At 50.1% G+C, this 5,197-nt stretch overlaps 2 non-coding genes across 2 annotated transcripts; both read left to right on the top strand.

Moving 5' to 3' along the window:
• The first annotated feature begins 721 nt into the window (after positions 1-721).
• Positions 722-803, top strand: trnal-uag (transfer RNA leucine (anticodon UAG)). The gene has a single exon. It is a non-coding gene; the product is annotated as a tRNA-Leu (tRNA).
• A 4,081-nt stretch (positions 804-4,884) lies between these two features.
• On the top strand, positions 4,885-4,956 carry trnaw-cca (transfer RNA tryptophan (anticodon CCA)). The gene has a single exon. It is a non-coding gene; the product is annotated as a tRNA-Trp (tRNA).
• Positions 4,957-5,197: the final 241 nt, after the last annotated feature.

Raw genomic sequence — 5,197 nt, 5'->3', positions numbered from 1 at the left:
TTCCCCAAGGATCAATTCTTGGCCCTCTTTTATTCAATCTCTATATGCTTCCATTAGGACATATTTTAAAAAACAACAAAATTGCCTACCATGACTATGCGGATGACATTCAAATTTACAGAGCCCTCTCTCCAAATGACCATAGTCCCACCGATAGTCTCCATCAATGCATTGAACAGATAAACAGCTGGATGACACACAACTTTCTCCAGCTAAACAAAGATAATTGCCTTCGGTGCACATGACAAAAGATCGATAGTCAGCGCCCACCTTGAGGGGGGGGCAGGGGAGGGGAGGAGGGAGGGCGGAAGGGAGAGGGGGAGGGGGAGGGGAGGGAGGGGAGGGGGGAGGGAGGGTGGAGGGAGGGGAAGAGGAGAGGGTGCTGCACCAATGCACTGATCTTTACTTTTGCACTTTCATTCCTTCTCTCATCTTAATGTTCATCTTCGTCTGATTCTCTTACCATGACCACAGTGACTGGCGAAGGAGCCTCCAAGACCAAATATTCTTCCTCTTCTCCTCTGTCATCTGCTGCTGCACCGCAGAACCAGACTCGGATATTGAGGATGCATTCAGGGAAGGACACGGGACATAAAACCGGTGACATAAACAAAGACAGACCTGGACGCAAAAGATGATTCCTTGTACATGTCGCTGCAGTTTCGATGTTAAACTCGCAGAAGGTTCAATATTGCCTTTGTTTGCACAATGGTAATGAAACGGTAGCGTGGCCGAGCGGTCTAAGGCGCTGGATTTAGGCTCCAGTCTCTGCGGAGGCGTGGGTTCGAATCCCACCGCTGCCAGCATGTAATTTTCTTGTTTCCATGCTGTAAGTGGGGTATGGAGCAAACTCGGGCAGTTGGGACTACTGTAAATGGGGCAACTTGGTCGCCATGGGTGATTTGACCGAAGGGCCTGTTTCCACGCGAATTTGCTATATGACTCTAAATAAGTCAAAGGAAGGGGTCATCTGGGGTTTGAACACAGGACGCATTTTGGCATCACAGCGGGACCTCTGGTCCTTGTCTAACGAATCGACCATCGTACCACTGCATCGTCAGTTGCACTTGGAAGAACACCGGACACCAGGCCGTTCCGTCTGCATTTTATGTGCACCAGTTTTCTTCTGCAATGCTATGTTTGAACAGCGCTATACAGACGAGGCATGTGGGCTTTCAAAGGCAGCTGAAGGTCTTCTTCTTTCGTCCTCAGTCGCAGCCATGCTTCGGACAAGACATCAGCAAACGCTGCTGATCGCCAGCAGAGGGCGGACATGTCATACACGCTCTTTCATTTCTACCTCCTTTCCTTGTGCGTAGAAGAGATCATCCACAAAAATATCGCGTTGAACAATGACGGTTGTATTCCTGCGACGGAGGGACGGGTCAACGTCCACATAATCAGATCTCCTTCTGCTTTCGGGATGATTATATTTGAACATCTTCACCTGGGTATCGGAGAATGCTCATTTCAAATGCAAGTCCTTCCTGCAAGGTGCGATTCCCGATGAGGTCATAGAAACTTAGAAACATAGGAAATAGGAAAATGGTGCCCTCCCCTAATTCCCCAGTTACTGATAATAATAATAATAATAATAATAATAATAATAATAATAATAATAATAATAATAATAATAATAATAATAATAATAATAATCCATTATTTTATATAGCGCTTTTCAAGATACTCAAAGACGCTTTAGAAAGCAAACAAGACATAAAAACAAACAATCAAACAAAAGATTTGTCCTGACGGAGAAGCGGCGAACAAACAGCGCCAGCGTCCTCTCGCGTCAGGGTCCTGCAGTAAACAATAAAGAACACAAGACACACAATTACAATTTAGCACAGACAACCATCACAGTGATTGCTCCAGGCACACCCTCACTGTGATGGAAGGCAAAAAAAAGTCTTATCTCCTCCTCATTCTTCTCCCGTGGTCAGGCAGTCAAACTGCTGCCTCGAGGCGATCGAGGCTCCCGACGTTTGAAGCCCCCACCGGGCGATGGGAAGTCTCAGGGCCGAGCCGAGCAGGCCGATGAAGGTCCTGAGCCCCACTGGGCGATGGAAAGTGCCGCGGCCGAGCCACGCAGGGCGATGAAGGTCCTGCGAGCGGGTCGATCAAACCTCGCGCTTCGGGGCGGTCGAAGCTGCTACGGCTGGAGCTCCCGAAAGCCGGTCGCCAGCCAGGGACCTGCGAGCTCCCAATGTTGCGGTCTGCAGGGCCCACGGCCGAAGCCTCCGAGATGGTAAGTCCAGGCCCTGCGACCGGAGTCTTCAAGGTCGATCCCAGCTGGAGGCCGCCGACTCCACAGTGTTAGGCCGTAGCGCTAACGGAGATACGACACGATAAAGGTCGCATCTCCGTTGAGGAGGAGATTAGAAAAAAAAGGTTTCCCCCCCCCCCCCCCCCCACCACCCCCCACAGGGCGGTTGAAGCTGCTAGCTAATGATCAACCCTAATTCTCCAGTTACTGGTGCCCTCCCCTAATGCCCCAGTTAATGGTGCCCTCCCCTAATTCCCCAGTTAATGGTGCCCTCCCCTAATTCTCCAGTTACTGGTGCCCTCCCCTAATGCCCCAGTTAATGGTGCCCTCCCCTAATGCCCCAGTTAATGGTGCCCTCCCCTAATTCCCCAGTTAATGGTGCCCTCCCCTAATTCCCCAGTTCTCCTGGTGTTCTCCACTAATTCCCTAGTTACTGGTGCCTTCCCCTAATTCCCCAGTTACTGGTGCCCTCCCCTAATTCCCCAGTTCTCCTGGTGTTCTCCCCTAACTCCCCAGTTACTGATGCTCTCTCCTAATTCCCCAGTTCTCCTGGTGTTCTCCCCTAACTCCCCAGTTATTGATGCTCTCTCCTAATTCCCCAGTTACTGGTTCTCTCCCCGATTACCCTGTTATTGATGCTGTCCCCTAATTCCCCAGTTCTCCTGATGCTCTCCCCTGATTCCCCAGTTCTCCTGATGCTCTCCCCTAATTCCCCAGTTACTGATGCTCTCTCCTAACTCCCCAGTTACTGATGCTCTCTCCTAATTCCCCAGTTACTGGTGCCGTCCCCTAATTCCCCAGTTCTCCTAGTTTCTCCCCTAATTCCCCAGTTAATTGTGTTCACCTCTAATTCCCCAGTTACTGGTGCTCTCCCCTAATTCCCCACTTTTCCTGATGCTCTCCCCTAATTCCCCAGTTAATCGCGTTCACCCCTAATTCTCCAGTTACTGTTGCTCAACCCTAATTCCACAGTTACCAGTATTCCGCTCTAATTACATAGGGCTACTTCAAGTGGTGCCTTTCCGCGTGGAATCTGTACATTCTTCTTGTGACTGTGTGGATATCAAGACCTTTCCGATGATGGAAATCTGAACAACAAACAGAAGACCATGTGAGTTCCCCAATATTGAGCTCTGCGCTGATATTATTCCTGCTTCTCACCTCCTCCCGATCGGGATTCATATTTCTCTCTCAAACTGACACATTATCCCTTCCCCTAGGCAGTGGTGGAATGTGGGAAAGCCTTACATCCGTATTTTCTGTCAGGAGTCCACATGGGGGTCGACCAGAAGGCGGGACGCGGCGGTCCAGCTGCTCGAGAGGGAGTTACTCGACGCAGAGTCTCGCTTGGGTAGATTCGGTGAGGATTCCTGTGAGTGAGGAGAGTTTCAGGAGAGGAAGGAAGCGCTGAGAGACCTGCAGCTTGAGCAGTCCCGAGGTGCTTACGTGAGGTCGCGAGTCCAGATGCTGCACGATGTTTGCTTCCATTCGCTTTGGGAGGGGCGTACGTCACGAGTGCCCCATGTCTGGTCAGTTGTACTCGGTCTGTGTGGAGCCATTCCTGTGTCTTCTTCGGAGGCGGTTGACAGGCCTGGTTCTACCAGGACCGGGGATGGAGGTGGTTCTCTCAACGGGGGTGGAGGTGGTTCCTGATGCTCTCCCCTAATTCCCCAGTTAATCGCGTTCACCCCTAATTCTCCAGTTACTGTTGCTCAACCCCAATTCCCCAGTTAACAGTATTCCGCTCTAATTACGTATTCCGACGATGTACTTCTCACGTTTAATGAACCTGTTGACCTGCGGAGGATGCGTGAATGCCAGCAGGTTTTCTCGGCTGCATTGTCCGCTAGGATCAACTGGAGTAAGTGCTCCGGACATCTAGTGAGTCATTGGCAGGTGGACTCCCTGCCGGAGGAGATGGAAGATTATGCGTGGAGCACCACGCACCTCCTCTACCTGGGGGTCTACCTGAGTCCCACCGAGGATGGTTGGCCGGCGAACTGGCAGCAGCGAGAGACGAAAGTCGTCGCCCGGTTGGGACGCTGGTCGGGCTTGCTTAGAGTTAGACAATAGATAAAAGACAATAGACAATAGGTGCAGGAGGAGGCCATTCCGCCCTTCGAGCCAGCACCGCCATTCAATGTGATCATGGCTGATCATTCTCAATCAGTACCCCGCTCCTGCCTTCTCCCCATACCCCCTGACTCCGCTATCCTTAAGAGCTCTATCTAGCTCTGTCTTGAAAGCATTCAGAGAACTGGCCTCCATTGCCTTCTGAGGCAGAGAATTGCACAGATTTACAACTCTCTGACTGAAAAGGTTTTTCCTCATCTCAGTTCTAAATTGTCTACCCCTTATTCTTAAACTGTGGTCCCTGGTTCTGGACTCCCCCAACATTGGGAACATGTTTCCTGCCTCTAACGTGTCCAACCCCTTAATAATCTTATATATTTCAATAATATCCCCTCTCATCCTTCTGAATTCCAATGTATACAAGTCTCGTCGCTCCAGTCTTTCAACATACGACAGTCCCGCCATTCCGGGAATTAACCTAGTAAACCTACGCTGCACGCTGATTGCATAATAGAGTTAATTTTATGATGTAAACATTTGCGTCAGATCTCGTGGCGCAACGGTAGCGCGTCTGACTCCAGATCAGAAGGCTGCGTGTTCGAATCACGTCGAGGTCAATGGGTTTTGTCATCTCTGTTTTTTGCGTTGGAATCTGAATCCGGAATTCTGCGCTCTTTTAACTTTGATGGACGCGTCGATGCTCAGTGGACAATACATAACTGTACAGACATTGGCCATCTTTGCCGAGTTAAGTTTTATTAATGAGAAACCACCGGATGCTGATTCTGCAAAATAAAAAAAACACACAATGGCCTGGAATCACTCGACAGGTCAGATCGTACCCCTGGAATGAAAGAG

This window comes from Rhinoraja longicauda, chromosome 34 (genome assembly GCF_053455715.1).
Source record: "Rhinoraja longicauda isolate Sanriku21f chromosome 34, sRhiLon1.1, whole genome shotgun sequence".
In the NCBI taxonomy this organism is placed as follows: Eukaryota; Metazoa; Chordata; class Chondrichthyes; order Rajiformes; family Arhynchobatidae; genus Rhinoraja; species Rhinoraja longicauda.
The sequence above is the reverse complement of the archived record's forward strand: the minus strand, read 5'-3'. Positions and strand labels throughout refer to the sequence as shown.